Source organism: Molossus molossus, unplaced genomic scaffold (genome assembly GCF_014108415.1).
Source record: "Molossus molossus isolate mMolMol1 unplaced genomic scaffold, mMolMol1.p scaffold_m16_p_11, whole genome shotgun sequence".
NCBI lineage: Eukaryota > Metazoa > Chordata > Mammalia > Chiroptera > Molossidae > Molossus > Molossus molossus.
The window spans coordinates 74,689,704-74,716,970 of record NW_023425346.1 but is presented as its reverse complement, the minus strand read 5'-3'; the positions used below and the strand labels follow the sequence as shown (position 1 = coordinate 74,716,970).

Genomic DNA, 27,267 nt, shown 5'->3' with positions numbered 1-27,267 from the left:
TTTTAGAATTTTAGTAATGGAAATCACTTTAAAGACCACTGAGCAGCCCTGGCTGGTTTGGCTCAGCAGTTAGAGCGTCAGCCCGTGGACCAGAGAGTCCCAGGTTCGGTTTCCGCTAAGGTCATGTACCTCGGTTGCAGTTTGACGCCAGCTGTTTCTCTCTCTCTCTTCCTCCCTCACTCCCTCCTGCTCTATCTAGAAGATAAATGCAAAAATGTCCTCAGGTGAGGATAAAAATTTAAAAAAAAAAGATCACTGAGCAAACTGTTTTAGTAACCCAAGCTCAGAGAGGTTAAGTGACCTGGGTAATGTGTTCAAGTTAAAATTAGACTCTAGTCGTCTTGCCCTGTGAGTCATTCTAGAAGAGGTTGACAATCTAATGGAAGCAACAAACCACCGTCACCCGAGTGAAAGTATAAAGGAAAAAAGAGCGTAAGACTATATTTGAAGAAGAAACCATTACTGCTCTAAATTTGGTTTTATCTTCACAGCACAAAGTCAGAATAAGTTGTTTGACAGACAACAGCACAACTCACATCTAAGCACTATTCTTAAGGTCCCTGCTTAAATTTACAATATTCCCCCTGGAACTATGAAAATATTCAGCATTGATCTATTACCCTCTCATCTAGCCAAACTTTACTAAGAATAAACTGTGACCAGGCACTGTGCTGGGTGCTGGGGTAGCAGGGGAAGGGTACCAAGGTAAGAAACAAGGGATTCGTTCTTGGAGGCGGTGGGCAGAAGATGTGTCAGTGAATTACTGCGTGTGACTGGGTGGTGACAGGCACACAGGTGCTGTGGGATTGGTAGAGCAATGGACATGGAAGGTTTCACAGAGCAATGGATGCAGGAGCTGTGTCTGTGCTTAAAAACAGTCCACTAGGCAGAACAGGGAGAAGAGCATCCCAGGCGACCAGAGAGCAAGACTGCCTCTCAGCTGTGGCTGAGACTGGTGGCCTAGGGAGATGAGCGCCGGCGGGAGATGAGGCTGCGGGCTGAGGTCAGCGGTATTCCGGATTTTGGACTTTCGCCTGGAGGTGTTGGGGCCCCACGGCATGTTTGAGCGGTCGTGCCATGGTCCAGTTGGTGCTCTATGAAGCTCACTCTGATGGCAGCATGGGGAAGGACCGAAGACTTTGAAGGCAAGAGACTTAGCTATAGCAGTTCAGCCCACAGGCTTGGAAGGTCTAAATTAGGAAAGAAGTAGAGGAAATATAAAAGAGAAGATGGATTGGAGCAAGATAGAATAGGAAGGCAGATTAGACATGGGTGAAATTGATGAGATGGAGAGGGAAGGAGGTCCAGGTTTTGGTGGGAAGGGATTTGCACACACTAAGCTTGAGATCAGGCAGGACATCAGGTATATTCAGAAAGCAAATGCAAACACAAACCTGGATGATCAAACAGAGTCTATGGCTTCTGTTGGCGACGATGTCACTAGTGCAGCTGATATTACTGCAGTCTGTTGGCTACATTCACAATTGAAGGAAATGCAAGTTTTCAGTTAGATGTTAGTGAAAATAGAGATGTATTATTTTCCCATCCAGTTCACACGGGTCAGCTAAAAAATCCCAAGCTAAAGGATTCAGCATATCTTGACTCACATCACCTAAAAATCAGTTAAATGCTTTGTGGATGGACACAAGGACTCCTCATATACTCTTGAAATCCACCATGTGTGGGCATTTACTGTGTCTGTGAAAAATTCCTTTTAAAAAAATATATAGTATTGCTAGTCCAGCTCAGAAATAAATCGACTTTGAAAACTGTTCCCACAGCTGCAAACGGCAAGTGTTTGGCACTAATAAATCAGGATTAGTGGAGCTCAGCTTATAATGAACCTTTCACCTCCTCTGGGCAGGTGGTCACCAACTGATCTACGGATGCAAACAAGCCATCTTTCAAAGTAATATCCATTTTTCTAATGACTGGTAGGACTGGAATAGAAAGCAAGGAGAGAGATGGTGTATTCCTGCCAAATTCAATCTTCTTAAACTTAGGCCCTATGAAAACATGAATCAGAATTATGTTTCCTGGGCCCTTCTTGACCTCCGTTTATTATCTTTCCAGTTATAACCACTGTAGGTATTTTCTTTCTAGTTGTATAGCCTGGGATGCTATCAACAGGTCCTTATCAGAGAACCAGTGAACTTGCAACACAATTATAGGTTTACTTTTGCTCTCCTGGAACCCCAGTTGAGGTCTGTCATCACCTGCTCACAGAAATGTCTTCAGTGTTCTACTTTATTGGGGGTGAAACAGGGTTATATTAAAAATATTTAACAACAAATAAGGCACAGGCACTAACCAACCAGAACAACATCTGGTGCTGGAGCAGGGTCCTGGGCACCCCAGCCTGTGCCAGACACTAATCCTTAGTTGTTCAAATTATGAGAGAAGTCTTTGGGGGCCTGGGAGTACATTCAGGTGACTGAGATTGGTGATGATTCAATAATTAGTTGAAGCATCTCAATACTTTAGTATCCACGCAAACAGACTGGCTATCAACCGCTGAGGGAGGGCTGCTCCTCCCAAGGGTCCCCATGGAGGGTTCCTGGTGAGGGAGCTGACACTGACACTTTGGCACTGCCTAGCTTGTGCTGTGGGGACAGAGCCCAGCCCTACTTCCTGAGCCTTGAGCTGAGGTCAGTGCCTTCAGGTCCTAAACCACTTCCAAGGCTCTCAGAACCTCCACCTCAGGTCTCCTCGGGCTGGCTGGCCGCAGACTCCCGGCTCCCAGGCGCCTTCTGGAGCAGCCTGGGCCAGCGCTGCCAGCTGGCACCCACCGACTTGCAGGAGATGGCCGGGCGTTCCCTTGCGGGTTTGATGAAGGGGCAGATTTTCAGTCCATAGGTGTCATACCACCCAAGTAGCCCCACCACTCTATGCGGCAGAGGCCAAAGAAGAGACTTTTTTTTTTTTTCCACAAACCCTGTCATTTCAAGGATTGGTTTAGCAACTACCTGAGATTTCTGACTGGAGCCCCATGTTTCAGGTTTATCATAAAAGAGGTCATTCTGCATTGCCTCCTGGTCTACATTACTTCACTGAAATGCTCTAGCTGGTTTTACTTGCTCTACGCTTCTGGGGAGTGGAGCAGGTCAGGCTTTGGATAGAGACAGTCCTGGGTCTGCGCTCTGGCTCTGCACTGTGGTCCAGCCCTTCATCCCTCGGAGGCAGCATCCCCATCTGTAAACGGGTTGCATATGGTGCTGGCCTTGTAGGCCGGTGGAGGATCTAATGAGATGAAGACAAGTTTGACAGATTCTCTTATAAACTGAGCATAAGATTGAGAAAAAACTTTTAGTCTCTGTTTAGGGTAGGAACGGCTAGTGCTATTCCAGTGTACCAATTAGGTATTTTAAAAATAGATCCTTTTTGTTTACGTATGCTGATTAAAAAGTAGACAAAAGTGAATTTAGGGGTCAAAGAGTACGTTTTGCACAGGCTTAGACCCAACCCATAATAACTCAGAGTTCCCCCTACTGAATGAAAATAACATACCTCCTTTTCTCCAAGAGAACAGCCAGCACAGATTAATTCATTAATATTTTTGTAACTAGTTAACATCTTTTTCAATGACAATAAATGCAATTTCAATGATTAAGATATTTACATAAACATAAAAATAACTTCATAATATTTTCTTCAATTGCCTTGATATATATGCAGAGAAAAGCTTGGTTTGTGTATCTTGGGCATTTGAAAAAATAAATCTTACTTTTGCCCACTTTGCTTTTTCTTAAAATAAGAATCATGGAATCACTGGGGCTTAAGCAGTGAAAGTTAAGGCCTAAAACAAAAACCCTTCCCCTTCTACTCTTGTTTACCCAGTAAACATGATCTCTGATTTCAGTCCCAGAAATCAGTGAGTAAGTCCTTATGCAGAGTTTCAGTCCATGTTTTTTGATAGTTTTACAAGCTACAGATGTATTCAGGAATAATATTAAACCATTAAGACCATTCAGAAAGATTAACTTCTTCTAGGATTCTAACTCCTACGTTTAGATATTTATATGCAACTGCCTACGCAATATTTCTACGTGATGTCTAACAGACATCTCAGACTCAACACATCCCACACTCGACGCCATTATCTCTCTCCCACCCCAACTCGCTTACTTACAGCCTTCCCATCTCAGTTGGATGGCTTTTCCATTTTTTCTTTGCTTAGACCAAAATCTTCGAAGTTGTCCTTGACCCCTTTTCCATTTATCATTGTTCAAGCCAACAGTTAATTTTGTTGATTCTACCTTCAAAATAACCAGACCATTTATCCCTCACCACCTCTGGTGCTGCCGCCTGGTCTGAGGCACCCTCGCCTCTCACCAGAGTACTTCAACAGCCTCCTAACCGGTCTCTCTTCTCCTTCTCTCCTACTGTTTATTCTCAATATAGTAGCCAGACGGATCCTTTAAAGTGTGAAGCCAGGCCATCAGTTTCTTCTTTGCTCAATGTCCTCCCAAAGCTCCCTCTCACCCTGAGGGAAAGTTGGAGTCCTACGATGGCCTATAGGCCCCCCAGGATCCGACCTGCTTCCTTACCCTCACTTGCTCTGCCAGTCCCACTGGCTCCCTGTTATTCCTTGACTATGCCATGCGTGCTGCTGCCCCCAGGCCCTGTTTCCCCCAGGTATCTGCAAAGAATTCTCTCACCTTTTCCAAGTCTTCGCTCAAATGCCACCCTCTCCATGACAGTCCCCATAGTCACCTCACTTAAACTCACACACCTACCACTGCACGCCTGTCCTTCCTTACCCTGTTGTACTTCTTCCATAGTACTTACTACTTCACCTTGTAACACACTGCAGAACATACTATTTTATTAGGTTTACTGTTATTGTCCAAATCCTCCAACTACAATGTAAGCTCCACATGGAAGGCACTCAATAAATACTTCAGAGTTAAGAGAAAATGCCAAAAACCAAACAAATAAAAAACTCCACATAAAACATCTATTGTCCAAAAAGGGCCTTGTAATGTCCAAAAGTAGGACCCACGTATTATATCATCTTCTTCTTTTTGTAACGCTTGTGGTATTTTGAAGAGAACTGACAAAGAGATAGTGCTGACATTGAGGACAGGCCTGTCTGTCCAGAAAAGGCCCCCGAAGGGTGGCATTACCGGGGAGGGGTAGATCGCCGCACTTCCAGCACAGGGGCTTTGTCGGAGGCCCTAAAACCTCCCTTTTATCTGGGAGCCAGAGGGATCAGACTCAGAATGACTGACCCACATTACAAATTCACAAGAGGCTTCTGGGAACACAAAAATTCACAAATGTTCTCATTTCTAGTGACCATGTCCATTGTCCAGAATACACTCTTCTCGGATGTTGGTACCCAGGAAGCTGATTTAGTGTTCAGAAGGTGGTTCAGGGCTATTTAATCTGGACCATGGTGAGCCCTGGTCTTCCCCACACTTTACAATGGATAACCTCTCTCAATCCATATTCCTGTCCACGAGACTCAAGGTCTCTCTTCCTGGCCAATCCTGGACAGCCACTGGGGCGTTTTCCTTTCCGAGCTGTCCTCTTCTTTGCTCCATGGGACTATCGCCCTTCATTGCACACAAACTTTCTTCAGGTAGGATGGACTAGGTGTCTACTTACAATACAGGGGTCAGGCAAAAGTAGGTATACAGTTGTGAGTACATGAAACACAGGGTTTATTCTTGTATTATCATTTATTAATTATTGTATTATTTTCCATATGAACAACTATAAACCTGCTTTTTTCCACCCCTGCATTATACCCATATTGCTGTGTTGTCTTCCAGGAAATAAGCAGACATCACTTAGCTGGAGTTTTATGTTCATAAACTCCTCAGGTTCTTGGTCTACTCCCATCTAGCCTCTGTAGATAACTGAGGGGCACCTAGATCCAGATTCCAAGTCCCTAAACCCCTCAACACTGTAGCTGGTAACCCATGCTGGAGTTAGAAGCCTTGGTCTACACCCACTACTCTCACTAATTAGTTATTTTGACCAAAATAAATCACCTAACCTTTCTGAGCCTCAATTTCTAAATCTAAGAAATGAGGGGACTGAACTCTTGAAGATACCATCTATTTCTGAAAATCCAGGATTCTACTTTTTGCCTACCTCTTTTTGTTTTAAATATGGACAACAGCATCTGAGAGACTCTCTCCTAAACTCTTCCCAAAGCCAGATGTTCCTGGCACCAAAAGAGGAGAAAAAATAGTTTTTGAATAACCTAACATTTTTGTCTTTTAGAGAAAATTATCCTCTGGCCTTTTCAATTCTCTTTCCCTCCTGCTCCTCCTTATGAATCCTTAAAAGACATTTTAAAAAGTAAACTATCCACCCTTCCTGATTCATCAGGATCTATCTTACAACAAAATTCTTACCCTCAATTATTTTTCCTACATAAAACCTCTCAAACATTTTTATACCAGTAATTATGCTCCCAGGCCTCGATCTGTCCCTGTTTTGCAAGGCAGGTTGTTTGCTGCTCAAGAGAAGAGGAACAAAAGGCTTGGAGACACGGCTGGCTGAGGATGCACGCTGTCCGTGCGGTGAATGCTGGTCCAGATTTTCACGAGGTGACTGGCACGAAATGTCAGGAGTGAGACTTTACAGCCGAAAGAAGAGAAAATATAGAGGGAAAAGAAAGGAAAAGTGAGGCACATGTTGCTTGCTTGGAAAGAGGTTTTAGGCGAAGCCCTGGTGGCAGTTCATCAGGAATTCTCAGTTAGTTAACTGACTTCTGGAACTGGGACTTTCCTGAGAAGTGGCCCCCCAGTGAGAAGAAGGACTTGGACACCAACTCCCTGTGCAGCTCCGTCCCCGAAGCCTTCTGCAAAGCAAGCTGCTGAGCAACTGCACAGCCCTCTGTTGGTCCCACACCCAGCGTTCAGGGGTCAGGATCATTCTACAGGTCTCTAAAGACTTTAAGGGAGACCAAATCCGTCCATAGCTGTCCTGGGAATCAAAGAAGATGCCCCAAATCACCATTTACTTAGTCAGTGATTTACTGAAAGAATAGCAATTCACAGACAAACCCTCCAAATGGATCTATGGGTATAATATATACATAACCTCCCAGTCTGAAGTTAGCAGCATATTCCAAATAATGGCAGATTCCAAGATATTATCTGATGACCTTTAATTAAGAGACATATGCCCTAAAGAATGTTCCCCTAGTAAAAGATGTGTGTGTGTGCACCCATGTGTGTGTGTGCACCCATGTGTGTGTGCAAACATGTATCCTACTATAAAAAAAGACTGTTTTTAAACCACACAGAATTATAAGTCAATACAATGAGTGAACTTAAAATATGACATATTATTAAGATCTAGACACAAACAAAAGTAGAAAGAAAGCCTAATTCATCAGAAAGCATCAAAACAGACGCCCCGGCAGGTAGCTAGAGAGACAGTCTCAAAGCAGTAACGTCTCATTAGTACTGAGAAATTATGACATTAGTGGTACAAGAAGCCTCCTGGTGGAACCACCTCAGGATGTCTCACAAGCTAGGGCTAGGCGCCTCTTAGGTTTGGTTTGTTACACTATAACAGGGTTCCACTTTAGAGACTATTCTTTTCCCAGTTTACTCTTTTCAAGGAAAAGCTTGTCTCTATTCTTTCAAAACAAACAAACAAGCAAAGACAATGGTTCTTATCATTTTCTGATGCCCCCCTTTTTTGTAGGGGGAGACACTAAGAGGCTTTTTTTTGGAAACAACTATTTTTGGAAACAACAAATTTCTGAAGAAATGGAGGGCAAGTGAAATGGCAGAGTGAAAAACCAGTCAGGCATAAGGCAACCCCTTCACTGGAAGTGCAACAGAGCATCAATAAGTGCAAGTGAACATTAGTAATATTTTCTTTAGAAGACAGCACCTCCACCCAAAGAAGAACCACACTGCATGTCAAACCCCATCTGGTCTTCTCCACCATTTCCTTCCAGAAAACCTATAATCTAAACAAATACTGTGCCTGCACCTCCAGGGACTCACACTATTCTTGTTCCTTTTCCTGGGACAAAGCCCAAGTCCTCTTCCTTTTACTACTCAGAAGCAAAATATAACATTTTGTTTGAGGCATTCACACAGGAAAATGATAATGATCTTATGATCCGAGTTACCTGAAGTCTGTGGGTTTGGAGGGAGGGTGGTATAAGAAGACATAATTACTGGATGATTCTCAGAAAGTATGTTTATTCCTGTACGGAGTCTGGTTTTAGTCAACAGAATCCAGGGTAAAGCTTTTTCCTGAAGTTTATGTAGCCAAAAAAGTATAAATCATAGAAGGAATAAACACATTACCCCAAGCTATCTCTTCCCTTCCCTTTATTTTCCTTCCTTTCCCCTTAGTAAGCTGTTGAAAACTGAACTGTTTATAAGCTGAAAATGATGAGATTTTGTGTAGCATTTCATAATCAAGATACAAATATATTGCTGGAAAAAATCCTATTATTGAAACTCATGCTCTTTGCCAGGGCTATAAACCACAGAAGGCAATGGCTCACAGCAGGTGATGTGGACATTAGAACCTGAACATACACTACTTTTACAAAAAATCTACTGCTCCCTAATATCTAGAATAAAACTCCTACAACTCAACAACAACAACAAAATAACCTCATCAAGGGAACCTGGCCAGTGTGGCTCAGTGGCTGAGTGTTGACTCATGCACCAAGAGGTCACCAGTTTGATTCCTGGTCATGGCACATGCCCAGTGGTGGGCCAAATCCACAGTGGGGGCATGCAGGAGTCAGCCAATTGATGGTTGTCTCTCATTGATGTTTCTATCTCTCCTTCTCCCTTCCTCTCTCTCTAAAATCAGTAAAAAAATTTTTTTTAATGGCAAGAGTCTTGAACAGACATTTCTCCAAAAAAGATACACAAATGGCCAACAAACATATAAAAAGATGCTCAACATCACTAATTATTAGGGAAATGCAAATAAAAATGAGATAGTGTCATCTTCCACCCATTAGGACTGCTGCTATAAAACAACAACAAAATAGTAAATATTGGCTCGGATGTGGAGACATGGGAATCGTTAGGCACTGTTGGTGGGAATGTAAAATAGCGCAGCCGCTATGGAAGACAGTGCGGCAGTTCCTCAAAAAATTAAAAATAGAATTCCCATATGATCCAGAAATTCCACTTCTGGGTATATACCCCAAAGAATAAAGCAGGGTCTCAAAGAAATATTTGTAGCAGTCTTATTTACAATATCCAAAGGCAGATGTAACTCAAATGTCATCCACAGATAAATGGATAAAGAAAATGTGGTCTAGACATATAATGGAATATTATTCAGCCTTAAAAAGAAAGGACATTCTGACACATGCTACAATGTGGTTAAACCCTGAGGGCATTATGTTAAGTGAAACAAAGCAGTTACAAGAGGACAAATACTATACAGGGGTGGGCAAAAAGTAGGTTGTTGATATGGAAAATAATACAACAATTAATAAATAAAACAATAATAAGCCCTGTGCTTTGTGTAATCACAACCATAAACCTCCTTTTGCTTACCCTTTATGATGCCACTCATATGAGGTCCTTAGAACAGTCAAGCTCATAAACAGAAAGTACAACATGCTGCCAGGGGCTGGAGGAAGGGGAAGGGAGACTTCTTGAATGGCTATAGAGTTTCCATTTTGCAAGATGAAAAAGTCCTGGAGATTGGTTTCCATTTTGCAAGATGAAAAAGTCCTGGAAACAGTGTGAATCTATTTAACACTACTGAACTACACACTTAATGGTTAAGATGGTAAATTTTATGTTATGTGTATTTTATCACAATTTAAAAAAACAGACCAGGACTCCCAGTATTTCCCAGTACGATGGTGATGACAACAGTAACACCTTACGCATGCGCAGGAACTCCTGTCTGAGAAGCCCCGAGGGCTGGGCCTCCAGACTACCTGATGTCAACTCAAAAAGATGACCCAGGACAAATTTGATGGTAAAGGTTATACTCATCAGAGTTTCGTTTTCTTTTTCCCTGCCAGCATGAATGCTTTGTATATCTCACCATTTCAGCCCTCTGACACCGGGCCACCTAAACAATGATGGACGCTGTCGCTAGGGTGCTGGGGAGCAGAGACTTGCCTGTATGTCAGGTGTCCAGGAGAAGAGAGGTTTGTGAAGTCAGCACCCTTCCTTCCTCTGATTTAGAGAATTCCGCAACATGTCCCATAAAGTTCACTATTTTTTCTCCAGCTAAAAGGTGACCATTGATCTCCTTCTACTTTGACTTCCAAACTGAACTCAGAGTTCGACTTGGAAGTAATTTCTGTCTAAAATTTACACGCAAGATTAATATTCCAGTTGCTCCCCACCGTCCAACATGATCTACTGCCTTCTGCCATTCTCTGTCTTCCTTTTTCTTTTTTCAGAATCACTTCCAGGTTTGGGAATCAGAGCTGTTATATAATAATGACCCTCTATAAACCCTTTTCTTGCATCTCAGACACAAAGGAGCACAGCACAGGTGGGAAGCTAGAAAGAGGGGTGAGAAATGACCTGGAGAGAACAGATGCCCTAGAAGAAATGTGAACAGCTTTCGAAAGGATGCATCTACCAAAAACGTCAGGTCCATCTGGAAAGTATTTTAACAAAAAAGAAACCCTTTTCTACTATAAGCAGCAGATTAGCAAAACACGAAAGTTCCTGAACAACAAGGCTCTATGACCAGTGAAAAAAAGCAAAACAGAATCAAAAGAGGAGCCCCTTCTAGGGATGGCCAGCCACCGCTGCGCTGTAAGTCTCTCTGGGGCTGGGGGCGCTCCTGGTGCCATGTGCAAGGGACCTGCCCACTGTGGTTGCCCTGCCTGCTTCCTCCGGCATTTATTTGCAAAGAGGGCTCCAAATGGCAAAGAATTCCAATCTCCCCTCCACCCACTACGCCCGTGGGAACATGGGCTACCTCTGTCAGAGCCAGGGCAGGGTTTCCGAAACCACTGGAGCTGAGATCCCCAACTTAGAATGCCCCCTTATTCCGTCCATTTCCTCTCCACTGTCTTACACAACACAGTAGTAAAAAATAAAAAATGTGGCAATCTGAGGATAAACAATGATTTTTCTCTTTCATCACTGTCCTGGTTATTTTGCACGACTGGGGTATAAACAACATGTGAGTCCACTCACCCCTCACCCCTCTGTCGTTTCTCAGTCCAGGCACCGTGAAACACTCCGGAAGGCAGAGATGAAACGAGGAGCTCCCAGGGCTGGTCTCTTCATTCCTCCCCCGCTCTACCAGCACGTTCACAGGGAGCTTCAGAAATCTCCCGTGTTTTCCAAAATGCCCGGAGAAAAGCTCAGCAGCCCTTCTGACTAACCTGTTCTAGCCCTTCACCACAGCCCGAGAATGAAGTCATTGTTTCTAACTCAAACTTGAGACATTTCCCTTCTTCATATAGATCTGAAAGCAGCAGGTCTCTGTGTAGGGACCTTTATTGCCTGGAAGTTATTTATTAAACTGTCCCTCGTGGTCACAGGATGAATAATCTCAGGTCCTGAAGCAGTTTCTGGGCTCTAATTTCTAAGCCTTTAACTAGGTCTGTTCATCTCTAGGCTCTTCAGATCTTCCTTTATATGGGAAGCACGGGCTGAAGACACAGCTCTGGTGACAGCCAGACCTGGCTGCTGCTGGCCCCTCAGCCCCAGCCCCAGGCCGTGTGCCTTTGTACTCTCCAGGCACTTCCTCATCTCGGAGGAGCTGCCCTGCCGCTTCTCCGCTCCAGTCTATGGTAGTAAAAGACGGAAAGGAAAAAGGGAAGAAAGAGGGCCGAAAAAAATAGAAAAGGGAACTTAAGAATTTATGAAGACATGAGAAATGATTTGAACACATTTTAACAAAGCCAAACGATTTGTTTCAGCAGATGACAAGTACGCCAAGGCAACAAACCTTTGCGGACAGCCTCGCAGCGTGTTTTTTACCACGATATTCCTGTATTTTCTGCCGCCCTCTGAACAGCCCGTGTCCGCCTGCAAACACGAGGGGTTTGTCCCGTTTCAGATGGAAGCTAACAGGCGAATAGGAGGGGAGGTTTAGCTGGACGCCGAGAAATAAGTTATTTGATGCACATTTGAAGGCTCGTTTTAAAGGCATAGAAGTTTTGATCAGGGAAGCAAGAGGTTCTGATTTCGTTTTCACAGTAATGGCTGGACGTGTGCTCCTCTAACAACGTGTGATCGTCCGCTATGCCCTGGCTCTTACAGTCAAAGCCCAGGCATTTGTCTCACATCACAAAAATGAAGGCAGTTCAGGAAAGAGAACCAGTTAGGTCATTTAGAGTGGCTAAGAAAGATTACTCAGGGGTGGGGTGGCACTAACCTGTGTTGTTTTAATCGGCTGAAAACGACCGACTTCTCAAGTTCCCTGCTGTCCCCTAGCCAGTTCCTGTGCTGCATGTGACATGGCACTTCCTCACTGCACCTTCTGTGACTGGCCTCTCGCCGCGTCGGAGCCATGTGATAATATCCTCTCTGCTTGCTCTGCCCTGGGGAATCCGTGTCTGAAGAAGGGTTGTCTCCCTGAAAGGTGATTTTAGGCATCTCTAGGGCATGGGTGGGTTGCTAAGCCTGGGAGTAAGTCAGGGGAGAGCAATGTCTGGACTCCTGGCACTTCTGACTCCGAAGGAGGGAGCGGGGTGGGTGAGGGTGGGGCAGGGGCAGAGACTCTTGAGCTCCAGGATCCCCCTCCTTGGGGTTGGAGAGGCAGCTAGAAGGGGCGGACGCCCTCCACTGAGCTGGGTGCTCTCCTGTCATGAGGTCAGGCCCTGTGCTGCTGTCCCCGGGATGCTGAAGAGTGGCAGCCATGGCACTGTGCCCAGGATGTCTGCAGGCTGCTCTGTGGAGGGTGACACCACAAAGGAGAACACCCAGGGCTCAGCTCACGTTTCTGGATCCTGCAGTGACACCCTGAAGTTCCTGGCACCGTCTCAAGTTCATATCCCGCCTGTTCAGTCCTGCTGTCAGACGGTGCGCCCTAATTCTTGGTTCAGCAAACAAAGTCATGATACTCTCTGCCTCCCAGGGCTAAATAACTGGCAGACATTCCCTTCTGCTGTCTCCAAACTCTGCCAGCCTTTTGGTTTCCCCTCAAAGGGTGACATCAACATCTCCTTCCTGTGGGATGGTGGTGGGTTCCTGGTGGCATATGAGCCCTGGCCATGGGGGGCCCTGATACTGGCCTGGCAAGAGCAACCAGGGGGGAGAGTCTGGATGTGCCCCTCAGTGTCCCCAACAAGGGGGAGACTGGAGGAGAGCTGAGGCAGGACCGAGCACGAAGCCCAGGGGTGCCATTTCTACTTTTCTGGTTCCTGTGGTCAGTGCCCTCCTCCTTCCTGGTAAAATTCCTCCAGCTCTCTGGAGGTCCAAACATGCTGGAATGGGTGGATGTAGGAAGTGGTGTGTGGGAGTAAAACGATGCCCTGGAACAGGGGAATATCTGCAATTTGTACAACCTCACTCTGTGCAGAAACCCCAAAGTTGTTTCTATTTGCCTACCCTGGCATACTTTTTTTCTAAACGCTCTTAAAGGGATTTCTTGTTTGTTTTTTTAGAAAGGTAACTGTAGACAAGCCCACTGTTCCAAGCCTTGAAGATATCACCCTATAATTCCCCAATGAAGTTTTCCATGTGAGAACACAGAAGAAGAAAATGAGTCCCGAGAGTCAGCACTTTGGACAACAGTAAACCCCCGAAGTCTCGCCACATGATTGCATTTCTGGCTTCGAAAATATGTCTAAGTGCTTTACCAGGCTGACAGCTGATGGCTGGTTTTCTGATCGAACCGTGCAGTTAGATGAGCCGGTTGAGTCAAGATGGATATAACCAAGGCCGGAGTTACGGTAAAACTTTGCCATCTTTAAAAAACAAAATACTACATAGACAATATGTAACAATGGTTCCATTTGAATGTATTTAGAAGTGTCACATACTGGGTTAAGCTGCCAGTTGCACTTTTCAACTAAGCAGTTACATATGTTCTTCTTGGGCCATGCTTTGTGTAGAATGTTTAAAGGTCACAAAACGCTTTGTAACTTTCCTTTGAAATCCCTAACCTGGCGTCCTGTCCATGAGGGTTTTGTTTTATTTTTCTGTTTAGGCATTTAAAAAATTTTAATAGGCTTTATTTTTTTAGAACAGTTGTAAATTTATAGAAAAATCAAGAAGATAATATAGAGTTCCCACCTTTTATGCACACAGTCTCTCCACTATTGCTATCTTACCTTTAGAATATGATCATTACGAACGAAAGCCCATTTATTTAGATTTTTTGGAGGTTTTCCCTAATGTTTTTTTCCTGTCCCAGGATCCCATCCAGGACATCACATTACATTTAGTCATCGAGTCGCCTTAGTTTCCTTCAGATCGTGACAATTTCTTAGATTTTCCTTTTTTTGATCTTCTTGACAGTTTTGAGTACTGGTCAGGCATTTTGTAGAATGTTCCACAACTGGTATTTGTCTTCCGTTGTTTTTCTTATGATAAGACTGGAGTTATGGGTTATTTGGCGGAAGACCACAGAGGTACACGGAGCAGGCACATACATCGCCAACACAATGTAATACTGTTGACGTTGGCCTTGACCGCCCGAGGTAGTGTGTGTCCGCCTTCTCCACTGCGAACCTGCCACCCCCTCCCATACTATACACTTCGGAAGGAAAACCTTGAGGGTGGAGTATCTATGTAAATTACTTGGAATTCATCTGCATGGAAGACTTATGTCTTTTACCTACTTACTAATCTGTTTAATCTTTTGTTTACATCAGTATGGCGTCATGGATATGTATTTTACCTTTTGGGTTACAATTCAACACTACTTTATTTATTTTGTTGCTCAAATTGTTCTACCTTTGGCCGTTGGGAGCTCTCTCAGTTGGTTCCTGTGCTCCTCTGACCTACTTTTATCAGTTCTGTTTTTGCTTTTTGTTTGTGGGCACGTCCTCAGGTCTGGCACTGGGTGCTCCAGGCTCACCAGGAGCCGCACCTCCCCAGCTGTCCCCGTTTTTTTCTGTCTTCACAAGAGGATGAAAGAAAATAAATCTGTGGGCCTGAGATTTTATTTTAATCTTCATTAAATTTTCATTTCCATTAGTTCTGCCACACACATTAGTAAAAAAAGTTTTATAGCTTTCATAAAATTAGTGCTAGCCTCTATCAGTGAGAACACACCAAAATACCAACTGAGTGAAATTCCAAGATGCATGCTTTGGTTGGTAGTGTTTTTTTCCTTTATATTTTAACATTCCTGGAATCAAAGTTTAAAATCATGTCTTTTTCCCCACTCCTTATCTGTGATAGTGCACCTTGCAGTTGATGCTTTCTTGGGAATGCAGAAAGTAGAACTGTTAAGTAGTTCTTGTTTGGACCAGAGACATTAATTATCTACTTTCACTGATTCCCCTCTCTGCCCCCCCTCCCTGCTGAATACATATTTTGATTAAAATGGTTTGATGTGCCCTGGCTGGTTTTAGCTCAGCAGTCAAAGCATTGACCTGTGGTCCAGAGAGACCCGGGTTTGGTTCCTGCTAAGGGCATGTACCTTGGTTGTGGTTTGTCCTGAGCCCTGGTTGGGGTCATGTGAGCGGCAGTCAGTTGATGTGTCTCCCTCACATGGATGTTTTTCTCTCTTTCTTCCTCCCTCTCTCCCTCTCACTCTATCTGAAGATGAATGCAAAAATGTCCTCGGGTGAAGATAAAAAACAAAACAAAACAGTTTGATGTGTAGCATCTACAGACATTAAAATAGTCCATGATTCTTACCTACTCCCAGACCTATTCTACCTTTACCTCAAACCACAAATTCTCAAGTGCTAATTATAGCTAAAAGAGGGGGTGCGCTAAATTCTTTTCAAGTTTTCTGCTTCCTATCTGTCTCCTTTTATGTTTTCCTTTCCGAGGTCTCTCAGACCCGTCGTCAGGCCTGAGGAGACTGACGCTGACTGAAGGGTTGCCGGATGGTGTTTCTCTCCTGCTAATGGCGAGTAAAAGAGACTACAGACCAGGAAGGACTCCTGGATCCACCTTTCCTACTCAGGGAAGCAAACTGGCTGCAGGATGGCAGAACTGGCCGATCTTTTCTCTGTGGCCAGGAGCTTCTCTCCAGCTCATGAACCACCACTGCCTTGGGAGCATCATGTTTTAGAGAAGTTTTCTTGGAACAGACAGAGTCTTGCTCAACCACTCACCATGGGTGTATCTCACAGTCACAGACAAAATGCCCAATCTTTTCATCCAGGTCGGCAGACCTTGGCTGTTACTCTAAGACTCTAAGGCTGCTACTCACTCCTGTGTAAAATGTACTAAGTTACTAATAGCACCCTGATCATCTCAGCAACGTCCAGGAGAGACTGGAAGGAGATGCCGCACTGACTTTCTAAGGAAACCATTGGCCAAGCCCTTACCACATGCCAAGCACAGAGCTAAATGCTTTACATACTCACTGTAATCCTGTGAATTAGGTACTGCGACCACATTTTACTGAAAAGGTAACCAAGTTAGAGAGGCTAAATAATCCATCCAGGGCCCCTTGATAAGGTTGAAGCCAACATACAAGCTTGGCTTAGCCTGACACCAGAGACGCAGAGCCTAATGCTGCTGTTTGGGGTCGATAGGTTTACCATCTATAACTCATAAACAGGACTTTATTGAATGTAGTCCTGTTCTCTAATTATTTTCTGCACATGCTTTTCACCTCAGCCAAACCTAAGTGGCAATTAAGGGCAAGGATAGTTTTTTTCCTCCCATTAACTCAGCTTTCCAACCTCATTCCAGCAGCTTTCTCATAAACCCTGCACTTTCTCCTCCTATCAATCTATTTTTTCTAATTTGTTAGAAAAGAATTTGTAATTTTTCTAATAAAGGTAATTAACTTACCATTATTATTTTTCTCTGCCTACTTTGTCTTGTTTTGTTTTCCATTTAATAGCTTCTTAACTTACAAACTTACTTTATTTCCAGTCCTTTTAAATAAAAGCCTTAACTTTTTATCTAAGTATATTTTTATACTTTTATATATTTCAATGCATTGTATTCTCATTATTAATATTTTTTTCTTTATTGATTTTAGAGAGAGAGGAAGGGAGAGGGAGAGAGAGATAGAAACATCAATGAGAGAGAACCTTGACTGGCTGCCTCCTGCATGCCCCCCACTGGGGATCAGGCCCACAACCTGGGCATGTGCCCTCAGCAGGAATCAAACCGGCAACCTCCTGGTACATGGGTCGATGCTCAACCACCGAGCCACACTGGCTGGGCTCATTGTTAATTTTTAAATAGTCTGTTTTCAGTAATGATTTCCTGTTTGACCCAAGAATTATTTAAAAGGGCCATATTTTAGTTTCTGAGTGCTTGAATGGAGGTGGGGGTAGGGGCCATCTGCTGTTAATTTACAATGCTGTATTATTGTCATATGTCACCAGTATGTCTACGTTTTGGTTAATTTTAAAGTTTCTTAATAGTCTAGTATTTCATCAGCTTTTATAAATGCTCCATGGTCTTTTAAAAAATTGTCTGCATTTTCTATTTGTTACGTTAGGTCAATAACAAAAACAATGTTACTCAAATCTTCTGTTCTTACTTCTCTTTATCTACTTGATCAAATTCTGAAAGCATTTTTGTTAGTCTCCCACTATGATTATAAAAAACTTTTGTTTTTATATTTTTAATTTTTATATTTTTATTGATTTTAGAGAGAGGAAGGGAGAGGGAGAGAGAGAGAAACATCAATGAGAGAGAATCATTGATTGACTGCCTCTTGCATGCCCCCTACTGGGGACTGAGCCCACAACCCGGGCATGTGCCCTAACTGGGAATCTAACCAGTGACCTCTTGGTGCATGGGGCGAGGCTCAACAAACTGAGCCACACTGGCCAGGCGAAAACTTTGTGTTTTTAAATGATGCAGTGCTAAGATGTGCAGTGCATGAAGGTTCATTATTATTGAATCTTCTTGTCTGACTTATCTCTTATTCGTCTAATTTAATATTTCTTTTTACATTTAATCCTACATTTTTTAATATTAATATTATCATCCTGTTTTTGTTATGTTAGTTAGCATTCACCAAACTATCCCTTTCTTTTCTTTTCTGTGTAATTTTGGTGTACATCTGACTCCTAAAGACAGCATATAGCTAGATTATCTTTTTAATCAATCTGAGAGTCACTGATTTTATTAGAGGAATTTAACTCAGTCACATTATTCCTGCCATTTTATCATGTATTCTATTATACTTTTTTCTTCTTGTTTTTCTCCCTTTTCTTAACTTTGACTGATTGACCAAGCTTTTATTATTGTAGTACCCTCTACCCTGACTGTGTGTGTGTTTTAATACCTGATGGTTTAGAAATCCTACCTAAATGTAGGATTCTAAAGATCAAATATACATGACCTTTCTTGGTACATATCAGAGAACTACATAGTAGGACCCTGCTAATTGGTAAGATCAATCCATTGTTTTGGGAAATTAATGGTAGGTTCATGTTAATAACAATAATAAATTGTGTGTTGAGGGGGGTGACATTACACAAGCATTAGAAACCCTTCTAAAAGAATATGCTGCCAAGTATCCATTCATTTCCCTCCCCCTTTCCTAGGAGGAAGACTGGCTATAGTTCTCACAAATCATGTGGGTATGTGTAGGGTAAAGGGACAGCCAAGAACCCAGTGGCGCCCTGGCCAGTTTTTTCGGTGGTTAGAGCGTCGGTCCTCAGACCAAAGAGTCGCGGGTTCGATTCCGGCCAAGGGCACATACCTCAGTTGCAGTTCATCCCCAGCCCTGTTCGGGGTCATGCGGGAGGCAACCAGTCGATGTGTCCCTCTCACATCAATGTTTCTCTATCTCTCCTTCCCTCCCACTCTGTCAGAAAATAAATGGAAAAATATCCTCAGGTGAGGATTTAAAAAAAATAATAATAATGAATAAATAAAATCCTTAAAAAAAGAAGAACCCAGTGGCTAGGACATAGCCAGGAGCATGCTGGGGAATGCTTCTGCAAGTTTTGGACTGTGAGATATGCAGGCAATCCAGAGATCCGTGGCAGTATCTGCAGAAGGGAAGCTGGCAGAGTGGGTTTCCTGCTATCTTACTTCCAGCACTAGAAGTCATCATCAGCTAAGGAATCTATTGTAGAATAAAGTAAAAGCTTAACTGTAAGATCATAAAAATGTAATCGTATCCTCTAAAGAGTTGAGGAATTCATGAAAAAATAATATTGCTAGATTTGCTCAGAGATTAGAATGCTCCGTTTCCTAACGTCTAGTTACGAAAGCATAGGGATCAACAAGAACCAACGTTTTTGTTGTTGTTCGAAACATGAGGTAGTTTCCACCTTTCTAAAGCTTGTATAGCAGTGCAGTGATGAGGGAAATTCTGGCCATAAAAATATATCAGCAGGGCCCTGGCCAGTTTGGCTCGGTGGTTAGAGCGTCGGCCTGCGGTCCGGAGAGACCCGGGTTCGGTTTCCGCTAAGGGCACATACTTCGGTTGCAGTTTGTCCCCGGCCCTGGTTGGTCGTGCGGGTGGCAGCCACTCGATGTGTCCCTTCACGTCGATGTTTCTCACTCTCTCTCCCTTCCTCTCTCTCCCTCCCATTCTATCTGTACAAAAAAATGGAAAAATATCCTCGGGTGAGGATAAAAAATATATATATATATATCAGCAGGTATGTGCATGTTTGTATATGTGTATGTGTTTGAGTGAAGGTTAACATTAAAATTCCATATTTAATTTTTCATGGAGAATCCTAGGGTAGTGGGAAGGAAGGAACAGGGATAAAGATGCAGCAATGATTTGAAGACCTGCCAGTTAATGTCAATTTACTGGACTAAGATCCTGGTTTGGAGCACAAAAAAGAAGTGATATACTACCTTAGAAGAGTGTTTCTTTCTAACATAACATTAAAAAAATAATTTAGCTGCATAAACATTTTATGAATTAAATATTATTTTTAATCATTCTCGTAATATACAATGGAAGGCTAAGGTTCCAAGAGTTGAAGTGATTTGTTCAAAGTAAATAAGTGACAGAGCTGGTACTGAAACCTCAAGCTTCTGACTACAAGTCTGGTGTCACTTCCAGCATACTTCAAGCCTGTCTCCTCGTTCTGTGTCCGGGAGGAACTCAAACCCCGGCACACGGTATGCATAGTGTGCAGGGAGGGGCTGCAGTGAGGCCCACCCTTGGCAGTCAGTGCTTCACAGTGAGGGTCACAGAGTCCAGTCAGACCCCAGGGCACTTGTTTCTTCACAAATCCAAGGGATTTTTGGAGCATTATGTCATGCCAAAGGCTTTCCTCATTAGCTATCATGCAGACAGACACCATGCACCACTTTCTGAGCCCTTGGAGCAGCTAAAAGGAAGATGAAAGGTCAGGAAAGTTCTCTTGTGGATGCACTGCATTCTGGTACATTTGTTTATGCCATTGTAATGTAATCTAAGCCAGAATTATCAAGCCTTCTGGCTAGCTGTCTTCAAAGCCAGAGGCCTCGTAGAGCCCTTCTTCTTTGGCATACTGCAGGGCCTGATGCCAACACCACACTGGCCTTTTCCAGCATCGTGCAGTTGAATTCCAAATAACTAGGCCCCTCACTCATCTTTGTTGTTGATCAAAACACTCACAAGACTGGCTAGGGACACATAGAAAACTGCCATTCTCCCAGTATGAGTTTTAAGATGTCTCATAAATACAGAACTCCAGAGGTGGTAGACAGTACTAAGAACCAAGACACTCTCAGACATTTATGCTCCTTTCTATTAGGTTGAATAGAGAATAGAAGGATACAAGTCAATGTATATAATTCCAAAGCGTACCCAGGGTGCTGGGAGAGAGCATAAGTGGCAGTATGAAGATTTGTGGCTCTGATTCGGGATTTACATTTTCCTCACACACATGCATAATGTGAAACTGAGAGAACACCTAATTAATTGCCTATATTCACATGGTCTTCCTACTCAGATGAATCCCTCCCTTCCATATTCAAGAGTACACAGGATAGGGCAGAACTGGTAAACAAGCTGTATCACTCCCAAAAGGAAGACTTCTGGAATCAAACTACCTGGGTTCAAATCCCAAATCCATTACTTACTAGTTGCAGTGAATGACTTTATTCTTTTGGGTCCCAGTGTTCTCATCTGTAACATGGGCATAATTTGATGAGTGCATAACGAGCTTATGGTGCATTCAAAGAGCTTAGCCAATGCAGTGCATAAATGGTGGCTACTGTTACTGTCAGTAGGTGGAAATTTTATTATCAGGAAATTCTACAAGAAGCACAGAGTCAAGCAATAAGCTTAATTTCTTCGGGTGCTGTCCTGCAGGAAACAAAGGCTATTCAGGAATCAGGGTAAGTGGAGCTACAGGTCTTCCCATCACCCTAGAGAGGCACAGTCCATTCAGGAAGTAGAACAGGAAATCCATATGGGTACGTACTTTGAGCCTGGAGGTGGTATAGCATTTATGCTTCTAAATTTGGAAGAGTTGGGTGTTATTTGTGTCTGATTAAAAATAAGGAGGAAAATGAAATGTGAATTATATCTTCATAATATTTATTTAATGAGGAAAGCTTCAGGTCAGTGCAAGACTATGTGGATGAGAGACAAAGGGAGGTTTAGCAGTGGCCATGAGTGAAGGTAGAGGAATACATGGCGACACAGAGTTTTGGAGAAGCTGTTTATGTGGTTTGAAGTATAAAACCTTTAAGCCATGTCTTTTAGAAAAATTTAGAGTACAGAGATATGTTATTCTTCAAGGCTTTCTGATATTAAAAAAAACCTTTTTTCTGTATTGATTTTTAGAGAGAAAGGAAAGGAGAGAGACAGAAACATCGACGAGAGAGAACATCAACTGGCCGCCTCCTGCATCCCCCCACTGTGCCCTGACCAGGACTCGAACCGGTGACCTCTTGGTGAATGGGTTGATGCTCAACCACTAAGCCACACCAGCTGGGCGAGGCTTTTTAATTGAAAGAAACTTTGGCCATTTTACAATTTGTGCCCAAAGCTTCCCCAGAGTTCCTGGTTCATGGCTATCTCCTCCTGGGAGGGTGGAAGGACCCTGGCACCTTGCGGATGTCTGCTGATTGAAAGACTGTCTTCCCAACAACAAAGAACAGGCCACTTCCTCATTCTCAAATCCACAGTCCAGGTCACCAGTTTTATAAATGGTCTGCTTGGTGTATGCACAAAGCATAAGAGCGTCAAAATAAAAAAATGCTGATTTGGATTCTAAATTAACCTGTCTGGTAATTTATAGATCTTAAGGTCGAAACCAGATATAAAACTCCCTTTGTACCTCCTTCTACAATCTCCTGTACATAAGGTGTTTCCAGGACTTACTACTGTCACTCAATCCATAATGCCATCCCAAATGCTCTTCTCAAAAAGGATAAACTCTCCTTACCTTTTCGGTTTTCCTTTTAGGATTAAACATAAAAAGCACATCTCCTGACAACAGTTTTACACCAGATAGAAAGTCTTGGGCAGATAGAAAGCACCTAATCGCTCTTCAGTCGTACCTGTGCTAGGGATCTTTGTTCTGGCCCAACACGGGCTCTCTTCTGGAAGATGGGCAGTGAGAAATGCCCGAACGCCGCGAGAACTCGTGTGTGATCACCACACAGCTTCGACGAAACCAACTTGTGTGTCCAGAGACGGCCTAATTGGTATCACAGGTGCTGCGGATTTGCTCACCCTGGCCTAGGAACATGACTTTTGACCGACAGGGGGCTGGCATCCTGTGTTGCTGGGTGGATGCAAAGGCAGCATTGGAAAAAATAAAGATTTCTCAGAAGGGATCCGCCCTGTGATCTGCCGCACCCTGATTTTCAAAATTCAAACTAAATTATCTGTTCATAACAAGACCATTAAACTGATTCCAAATAGAAGTCCTAAGATTGTTATTACAGTTCAGCTGCTTCTAAAGCACTAGCTACCTCAGGCTCTAACAGCCCAATCATCCTGTATGACTTTGTAAATGCTCTTAATAGCATGAACTATTAGCATTATCCATTAACCTGAAATAATTATTACACTAAGTGTTTATATGTATCAATAGTGTTATCTTTTTAAGAAAAAACCCTAAAAGATTTTTAATTCATTGTCTAACTCATGATCATCAAGGAAAACTGTTATTTCTACTTTAGAGGTGGTGACACGGAGTTACTGCAATATGAAAAATAACAGTCACACATCCTTCCAAGCAAACCATAAAATTACAGAAGAGCTTGGTCTGTGGCCTTTCATCATAGGTCTCACTCAATAAATATCCGTCAACTGATTAGTTAACCTCTCATGTTTATCTTGCATGGAAAAAAACTAGCAGTAATATGGCGTATTTTGATGGGGCCAGGTGGCTCTTACAGCCAAGATCATACAAACACATATTATACAGTACAATCCAAGATATAAAGCCAGGCAACCTTGCTGGGTGAGTGCTCCAGTTACTATTGCTATGTAGCCAACAACCCCAAAATTCAGCTGCATAAAACAACCACTTCATTTTTCTCATTGATTCAGGAAATCAGAAATGTCACAGTAGAGACAACTCTTCTCTGTTCTATAACATCTGTGGTCTTAGCTGAGATCAGTGATAAACTGGGCTAGAATACTAGGGGTGGAGAATCCACTTCCAGGATGGTTTGTTCATTGATGTCTGAGGCAAGGCTGGGAAGGCTAAAGGATAGGCTCAACCAAGAATGTCTACCAGAGCACTTACATGTGGCCTTCCCAGCACCCAGCTGGGCTTCTTACTTGGTGGGACAAATCTCCGAAAGCAAGTGTTCCTAATGAACAGGGCAGAAGTATGGTCCCTTGTGACCTAGTCTTGGAAATCACGTGAGGCCACTTCTGTCATCTCTCTTGGTCAAAGTAGTGACAACCCTCTCCTCCTACACACCAGATACAAAGAAAAGAGACAGACCCACCTCTTATTAGCAGAAGTGTCAATATATTTGCAGCCGTGTTCTCAAACACTCACAGCGAGTCTTCAGTTTCCTGTGGTTGGGTGCACCAACAATTTGAATTTGAATTTTTATTGATATGTATGTGTGTTTACCAAATGTCAACCATAAATGGTTTCTAGATAGTTCTAGATTATCAGATTCTGAATTGTGCCAGTTTATAGTACCTATATAATGCCTTCATGGGTATGAGATAAATACTAATTTGAAATAACGACAAAGTAAACAAGTAGCAGAAGATCTATTGGCATGCTTGGCCTTTACATTTTATCAAAATTATTCAGTTGGGGGAAAAATTAATTTTTCTCCTATCTCCATTAAGGCTATCAGATGCCCCAAGTTAAATTAAAATGTTTCAGGAGTGGCCTGGCTGGATAACTCAATTGGTTAGAGCATTGTCCCTACATACCAAGGCTGTGGGTTCAATCCCTTGTCAGGACACATACAAGAATCAATCGATGAATGGATGAATAAGTGGAACAACAAATTGATGTTTCTCTCTGTCTAAAATCAATCAATCAATAAATACTTTTTTTTTTTTTTTTAAAGGGAGAAGAACAGGGTAGAAAGAACACATTAAAAAGAAACATTTCAGTCCTGGCTGTTTTGGCTCAGCGGTTAGAGCATCGGCCTGCAGACAGATGAGTCTTGGGTTCAGTTCCAGTCAAGGGCATGTACTTCAGCTGCAGTTCGTCCCTGGCCCTGATCGGGTGGTTCGGGAGGCAACCAAGCAGTGTGGCTCTATGACATCGATGTTTCTCTCTCTCTCTCTCCCTCCCTCCTTCCCTCCCTCCTTCCCACTCTATCTGATAATAAGTAGAAAAATATCCTCAGGTGAGAAATAAAAATAAAAAAAAAGAAGAAATATTACTACCACCCTGAACACGCCCAATCTCATCTGATCTCAGAAGCTAAGCAGGGTCAGGTCTGGAGTACTTGGATGGGAGATCACCTGGGAATACCAGATGCTAAAGGCTTTAAACACACACACACACACACACACACACACACACACACACACACACTTCAGGAGCTAGGAAACTTAGAGGAAAACAATGTAACTTTGTAGAACGATTCAGCTTGAGGTGGCAAACACAAACTCCTATCAGAGCTAGGCAGGTAGAGAAGTAAAAGCAGGCTGGGGTAAGCCAATGGCAATACTAAAGACTGGGGTTAACTGGAGCACCTTAAGCCCTTATCTTTAAACTCAATTATTTTTAAAATACTGCATTTTCCAGAATTGGCTCTTAGACCACAGCTAGTGATCTTTGATTTAGATTAGGTGCTGATATTTCCTAGGTTTATGGGGTTTTGCCTGGTTCTATTGGTCCATTTTGTACTGCTCTGAAATGGGAAAATAAATATTGAATGTATAATTCTGTAGCTAATAAACATTTATTGAGCATTTACTTTGTTCCAGACACTGAGCTAAGCTATTGACATTTGTATCTTATTCAATTCTCAACAGTCCTTTGGAATATTCCTGAACCCATTTTACAAATAAGAAAATTGAGCTTCAGGGAGGCCAATTAACAACAAAGGTGATAAAATTAGTGAGTGGTAGAGAGTGGATCCATACCTAGACAGGTTTGACCTCAATACCTATGGTCTTCACCACTGCACATTATAATATGGTGTTTTTGATGAATGTGGTTCCCCTAAACCATAGGTGAGTGGCCCCCAAGAAGGGGGGAAGCCTTTGTCAGCATTACTTTGGTTGTAATCCATCCAGCTGCTCTAATTTAGGGATAGAAATGGGAGTTTATCCAAAGCAGTGACTATACAGGGAGAGTACCTCACACCCAGGAATCCTATAAGAGATAGTGGTCACTGTGCTCCTGTGACCTGACAAAGTTTCTCTGGGCACTTGAAAAGAGGACTCTAGGCTCAGGCTCTGGAAGACGTGCGGTGCTTCCACAACTGACCTCCTGAGAGAAGACAATACTGTCTACCAGCACGTCACTACTCACTAATATGGCATCTTGCAAGTCAGAATTTCTGTGCTCAGCAACCTCTCTTGGCAGACCACATTATGATTTTCCTTTTAAAAACCTATTTTGAAAAATCCTCTTAAAAAAAATTCTCCTCTATTTCCTTGAAGAGAAAATTCAAATAGAGTTCTCATACATCAAACATATGACAGAGGCAGTTTTTAATCATTTAAATTATTTATCCTTCATTGTTTAATGCTTTGTGCCATTCCTCCATGCATAATTTATTATACCATTTATGTTCATTAAAAATTGAACATGGGGACCTGCTCTCTCCATTTTCTCTCAGGCTATAGATATTTCTCTGTCAGATCACTTGGAAATAGACAACAATGTTTTCTGTTGGTTTTTTTTTTTTTAATTCACTTTAATGGTATGTAGGTCCCTTTCTTTTCTTAGGATTATTTTTCTTTGACAAAAAGACTAGAGATTCCCTTAATGTATTAACTGATCATTTCCTTTACTATATAACAAGAAAGTTTACCTAAAAGCTTTCAGGGAGGGGGGCAGGAAGGCTTATTTTATGAATGCAAATGTAAAAAGGAAACATGGAAGAACAAGATCCTAGAATCTCCTATGACTAAGGTCATAGCCCATGGAGCCATCTCTTTCTCTTTGCCATTTCTATTCTGTTCTTTTTTTTCTCCTCAGATGGATGACTTGTTTTCCTTGTCTTTATTATGACTTCAGTTACTTCTTGACTTTCTTCTAACTAGCTTAGTTTTTTTTTCCTCTTCTTTTTCCAATTTTTTTCCAAATCCCCTTGCCTCTGCACTTCTCAACCCTGTGACCTAAGTTGCTCTCTGCAAGCCACCAACCCCAAATCCTATAACTCTCCATCACCAGTGTCTCCAACCCACTGCCCTCAAAGTGAAAGGTCCAAGACAATGACATACCTGGACACTCCTCCTCACACCTGGTCATTCTACTGTTGCCATGGGAGGATGGGGAAGAAGCAGAAAGGAATAATGTGTGTGAGACATGTGCTAGTTGAGTAGAAGCGAGAAAGCACCTAAGGACCTCACAATAGTCAGAAAAAAATGTTTGCAGTAGTCTAAAACCCAAAGGCATCAAACTTGGTACATTCCAGTTGGCTCTCCTTGATACTTCCAGCCCACTCCCATGGGATCTAACCCCACCTTCTTCCAGGGTTTCCTACTGGAGTGGATGAGACCATCACTAGCTGCCCAAGCCAGAATCTGAGGGTCATCCTCATCTCTTCCCTCTCGTACACATGAGCAATCAATCAATTGTTAAGACTTGTAGATTCCACCTCGTAGTATCTTTGAAATTCATCCCCTGTGCTTCAAACCCTTGGCCATCCACTATTC

At 42.7% G+C, this 27,267-nt stretch overlaps 1 protein-coding gene across 9 annotated transcripts in view; it reads right to left on the bottom strand.

The window, feature by feature from the left end:
* The window catches only part of WIPF1 (WAS/WASL interacting protein family member 1), a 117,996-nt gene that overhangs the window by 63,314 nt on the left and 27,415 nt on the right, over window positions 1–27,267 (bottom strand). For 5 of the 9 annotated variants that reach the window (XM_036253684.1, XM_036253677.1, XM_036253675.1 and 2 more), the window contains exon 1: window positions 11,127–12,303. The exons of 2 other annotated variants lie outside the window; for them this stretch is intronic. The gene's annotated coding sequence lies outside the window, so the exon portion shown is untranslated. 2 more of the 9 variants (XM_036253681.1, XM_036253676.1) reach the window with 2 other exon arrangements.